Genomic DNA, 6326 nt, shown 5'->3' with positions numbered 1-6326 from the left:
TGATTTCAAGAATTAATTTTAAATTAAGTTCATAAGTATCCAGGCTTCCTTGTCCCTGTTAAATTTATTACTCAGTTATTAACATTTTTTACACTATCATAATATCTGTGTAAACTATATTCCTAGCTTGGAGTTAAGGTCACTGAATATAGACTCTGTTGTTCTTGAAAATGCTGCCTACTTTTGCCCATGAAAAAAAATCTCTTTCCGAATCTATTGCAAAAACTTTTAAGGGTTTGTCCCTGATATTTAGGTTTTAATTTTAGGTATTACTTATGAGGATATGTATGAATGTAAATGAAGGTGTAGTCTTGTACAGTCTCAAGTTGGCTACTCCTGAGATGTGTGGTTAATTGAAACCCAACCTTCAAAGAACCAGTATCGAAATTCTAATATTCAAAAGTAACTGCCTTTACTAGGATTTGAACCTTAGAATTATTGACTTTGAAATCATCTGATTTGTGCTGATGAGTTAACCACTAGACCAGTCCGGTGGGCTGATATTTGGTACTGTTACATAGGTGGAGAAAGTTTAGGTTTCTTAATAATGTAATGGTTCAACCAAGTTTTAATTTCAATGTGTGAAAATAACTCAGCCAGTTCATGAGAATTTAAAATTTCAATATGAAAATCAACAGAAATATCATTTAAATTGGTATCAATGGATTTATAGATAACTTCTTGTTTATGATTAATTTGTTTCAAAACCAGGTTATTAATAAAATTTACTCCATCATTTTTTTGTCAAAATTGCCCTTTCACAAAACCGATTTAGCCATTTTTGATTTCAGATCTAGAATGTTTTTATAAATATTCTGAATAAGTGAATTACCATTTTTAACAATGTTCTGCTCACTGAAGTAAATTAATCAGTTTATATTTTCATATATACCATCTACTGAGACCAGAATTCAGAAAAATTATGTTTGTCTACAATATTATGTTTTATTTTCCTTATATTTGTTTTAAGGGGAAAATACTAAAACATGAGGCCAAGAGTAAAAACATTTTAGGCAAGCTTCATTGATCCCAGTTCTTGTAATTATCATTAGAGTCTGGTGAGAATCTTCTCATAATACTGTGGTTATTCCTTTCATTACCTGAGTTTTTATGTATTCTGTAAAGTACAGTCAAGAGGTTCTAGGGACATTTTGTGGACCTTTGTACACTCATCTACTGCTATTAGTGAACATTTTAAAATGACATCCTTCAGAGTACGTTAATTACAATTTAATCATTGAGTAGGCTGACTTTTCTTCTTACGTAGCTTACTTAGCTTCTTACGTAGCCACTAATCCAGATAAAGCTGCTTCTAATGCAATTTTTTTAATAAAAATTTTGAGAGGATTAGGTTAATTAAAAATGTTTACCTGATAGTTTTTAGCAAATTAGAAAAGAAAAATAATAAATGAAGCACTTTGGTTTACAGTTGAAAGTACTGAGTTTGTATTTAATGTTGCGCTTTGGTTAAAAGTGGCTCAAGAATTTTAACATATTTATTAAGCTCAGTAATATTGTTTGAGGCTTTAAGGGAAAAATTTTTTATTTTCAATATTACCATCATTAGTTATTGATGGCAGATCAAAATCGAACATTGATTTGTTTGATAATATTTTAATTTGTCTCAATGCTTCATTATAACTTTCACTGCAAAAATACTTGGCATCCAAACTATTTTATTAATTTTCTTTGGTAGTCCTTGGAAAACCCATCTTTATATTTTTTCCATAAATTATTTGGGTTGGAAATTTATAACAATATGACAAAAAGATCAGTTATTAGAACTGGTGATCTATAAACTGTTGACTCATTGAGGCAATCATTCTAATGTTGATATTTTTGTAGCCAGCCCATTGTACCGCAAGCTGCTCATTGTTAGTCAGGAGACTCAAATCTTAAGTAAAGACAAATATAAAGTTATACAAAAGAACTAATAACACCATTAATTGTTTTTAAGTGGTTGAAAAATGTTGGTCTCAAAATGTTGTGTACTTACGTTCATAAATAAAAACAAAATCTTGCCCAATAAAATTATCAATTTTTATGCTAAGAAAACCCTTCATAGTAACTACTTCTTTCCATTTGGTCCATTGTTTACATTCCATATACAGTATAATATGGAATTTAAAAGTAGTAAAATCTTCTCACAAAAGGATCTTAGCTGCATAAATCAAGAAATCCTTAAGACATTTTAGAAGATTTTTGAACTGTTTTTTTAAATTTCTCAGAATTTAGATAAACTCTCTATTTTCAAGTTGGACAGATAAATGTATCTCTATGAAATATGTAAATCAGAAGAAAGTTTTCAGTTTCTGCCCATGTGTCCCACAAAGAAGTATATGCTTTTGATTTATTATCACTTGCCCATTCACTCATTGATTATATTGAAACTTTACAGATCTTTTAATGAAGGTTCTAAAAATGTTCTGTGAAAATTTCAACTTTCTAGCAGTTATAGAAACAAACTGGCGGCTTTCAAATAAAAACATCAATTTCAGATAAACCACATTTTTTATTCATCACAAAATAGCAGGTAAAAATGATTAAAAACAGATGATAATTAGAACTAGAATAATTAAAAACAGTTAGATAATTAGTCATGGTTATGACTAATTATTAACTTGTTTTATTCAATTTGAACAGCTGTTTAACAATCATCATCTGTTTTTAATAATTCTCCCCCCCCCCCCTAGAGCTGGCTCATTATGTTAAGGTAAAGACTACATGAAACTTTCCTGGTAGGTGGCTTGGAAGAGGTGGTTCAATTCCTTGGCCTCTCATTTCATCTGACATAACCGCTCTGGATTTCTTCTTCTGTGGTTATGTCAAAGATAAGGTGTATATGACAAAAGTAGCAAACATCCAGGAGCTGCGTGAGAGAATTCAGAGTGCCATTTCAACCTTCACACTATAAATACTTCAACCAACATGGCAAGAAATCACCTATCTGCTGGATGTTCTTTGTGTGACTGCTGGGGGCACATGTGAAAATGATGTGATATAATATGATTTTTTGTTATAATGTGATGATAAGTCAGGCTTTAATTTAATTTTTGTTTCATGTCTATATTTGAGAAATACAACAAAAAAATTGTAACACAAGTTTACACTATAATTTAAAAATGATAAAAAGTAGATTTGCACAACTTAGTTAAACTGTTTTTTATAGCCAGGAACTTTTAAGGCATTTTTAATATGTAAAAATTATAAAGCCAATATAGTATTGATAAATACTCTTTTTAAATGTGCAATATTGGAAAAAGCATATGCACATATCACAAAAACAGGACTGTTAAGACTGATGATGCAGAACTATTCTGGTTAACCAAAGGCTTCAATATATGCTATTCCAAATAAATTAACAATTAATATAATCCACCTTACCAGCACGTTGATACATTCTCTAGATCTTTTGGCTTACTTTGGAAGCCATCATCAGGGGTTAAAATTAATGCATTAAATTCAAAGTTTAAAAATCATAGTTAAAATTTAAAAACAGTCATGACTGTCCCAGTCCTACTAGTATACTGAAAAAATATACATTTACTCTGGTGGATTAAAATGAAATCAAACGGAACCATGTTATCAAAGAGATAATTATTAAATTAAATTATTACTTTTTATATTTATGTTTATTATGTTTTTAAATAATATATTGTCTCTAAAAAAATTTTGTTCATTAATTAAACTTTTATTATTACAATATATATGATATGTTTCCAAATTAGAAGTATTATAATATTTGTAAGAAATATCTAAAGTTTTCATGAAATTATTATGATTGTATGTATGATCGTATTCTATTATATATTTGGCAAAGTTAGAGTTTTCTGGTTTATTATTTTTAATGCTATTTATACGTTGTTTAGCACGTGTGCAAAATTTGCGATTGGTCATACCGACATATATCAAGTCGCAATCATCACAAACAAGACTCTATACTCCCAATTTATCATATTTGGAATCATAATCATACGATTTTTTATTAATATATTTAATTAATTTGTTATTAGTAGTATATAAGTATATTAAGGTGTTAAACCATTTTCTTTATATATATATTTTTTTATTTTTTGACTAAAAGATGTGTATTCGTTTTTTATGTATATTTTATACTTTTTATCACATAATAATTTTGTATTGATATTTATATTAATTTTGTTATTTATTTTATTATATAATTTGTTTATAGTACCGACATTTTAACCATTAGCAACAGCAATGTTTTTAATTATTTCTATTTCCTTATTTAAGGAAGCCTTATCATGTTTGAGGTATTTTATGGGTCTATATAACAATGAATTAAAAACAGCCATCTTCTGGGACCATGGATGAAATGAATGGTAATTAATTACGGTGCTATTTAATGTGTCTATGATATATTTTTAATTTTGTTTTGTTATCTATTTTATTATTATTTATTTTTATATCCAAAAAGTTCAAACAATTATTTTACTTTCATGGTAAATTTTATGTATTTATCAATTTTGTTAAATTCATTTAATATTTTATTTGATTAACTTAATTTTTAATTGATAATTTTTTATTTAACATATCAGTGATACCATTTTTGACTAATTGATATGCTACTCTACCTGGCAGATGTATCGTGAACTCCTTGTCACATGATGTATACTTTTTTATAATACAACAGTATAAGAGAGGATCAGTGCGTTAAGTTAAGCAGTCTGCTTGCAGAAATCATCCATTATACATTGTGTCATATCAATTAAACCTTAAAAATTACTTCAACCTAAAGGTTTTTTAAACAATGGCATTAGAACTTTCTTTAGGAAAAGACCTTTAAAATTGTGTAATTTAGTTATAGCAAGGGTTCACTATCTATATATATATATATATATATCCCCTTCAAATTAGTACAATAATGAAAGTCATAAGACTTTCATTATTGTACTCCAATCTCTTTACTCGGTAAAATACCTGATAAAGTTCCTTAAATCAAGTCTTTATTTTCTGAAAACAAGTAACATGCTAACTCCTCAATAACATGGGTTATATGAAGACAAAAGCAGTAACTATCTTTTTACATGAATTTTTGGAGAAATTAAACAGCAACAAAGGAAGTATTAGGTGTATTGCTTGACTTATCTATCCTTCAATAATGTTGATTATGAAGTACTATTAAAAAACTGATTGCTATTATTAAAAAAAGGAAAATCTAATAGATTATATGCAATGTACTGAAACTGAGTGTCAGATGGTGTTCTTTTAATAATTAGAAATCTTCTTGTGAAACTGTGGTCAATTATATGGTGTTTGTGACACCATATAATTTAATTTCATGGTACTGCTGAGATGTTAAATAAACAATATTAATGAACAATAAACAATATTATATATTTATATAATAAATATATTTTATATATATATATATATATATATATATATATGTGTGTGTGTGTGTAATATATTTGTTTATTATATTAATAAACAATTAATATAATCCACCTTACCAGCACATTGATGTGTTCTCTAGATCTTTCGGCTTACTTGGAAGTCAAATTTTAATTATAATTTTTTAAACTTTTGACTTTAAATGCATTAATTTTAACAACTGATAATGGCTTCCAAATAAGCCAAAAGATCTAGAGAACACATCAACGTGCTGGTAAGATGGATTATATTAATTGTTAATTTATCATATTAGTTCTTGGCAATGGATTTCTAAATATTAAAAATTACAATACTTCATGTATTTACTATACTTTATAATATTGAAATACTACTATTGCATGAAGTTATTTTATGGGGAATACAGATTAAAAAAAAAAATTGAAAGATTTCAATTTAGAAATCTTAAAAAATAAACTTTTTTTAAAAACAATCTCAATAGATATTCTGGTTAAAGTAAATACTTGTTTACTGAGCTTATAAGAACTGGTATCTGATTTTTTTTCAAAAATCCTTTTAACCTTTACAAATAACTACACCAAATTTCTGATTTTTAGGCAATTAGTAAAAGGAAGAATGTATTAGTGAAGACTTTCCCATTTATACACCCTTTTTTGGTGGGAAGGGGATTCAATCTCTTCTTAATCCCTTAGGGGTTGTGTTTAAAAATAATTTCTACCTACTTTGCCTAAAAACCACTTTAGTTACAACCATGCCAAATTTTATCACTGCAGCTAATAGAAAAATGGAAGAATTAATAATGAGTGAGCCAATGAGTGGTTTTCCATATGTATATACATTATACACTATATGCAGAAATAGCTAGCTTGTGGAAGCTTTTAGTGACAGATATGCTTATTCAAGTGTAATATATTTTAGAATAAAAATCTAATTACATAAATATAATTTAATTC

At 27.4% G+C, this 6326-nt stretch overlaps 1 protein-coding gene across 1 annotated transcript in view; it reads left to right on the top strand.

The window, feature by feature from the left end:
* The first annotated feature begins 4201 nt into the window (after positions 1–4201).
* LOC142321213 (cytochrome P450 4C1-like) overlaps positions 4202–6326 on the top strand; it is a 63212-nt gene continuing 61087 nt past the window's right edge. The window contains exon 1 of the mRNA XM_075359212.1: positions 4202–4343. The gene's annotated coding sequence lies outside the window, so the exon portion shown is untranslated. The remainder of the gene's footprint in view (positions 4344–6326) is intronic.

Source organism: Lycorma delicatula, chromosome 1 (assembly GCF_047948215.1).
Source record: "Lycorma delicatula isolate Av1 chromosome 1, ASM4794821v1, whole genome shotgun sequence".
Taxonomy (NCBI): Eukaryota; Metazoa; Arthropoda; class Insecta; order Hemiptera; family Fulgoridae; genus Lycorma; species Lycorma delicatula.
The sequence above is the reverse complement of the archived record's forward strand: the minus strand, read 5'-3'. Positions and strand labels throughout refer to the sequence as shown.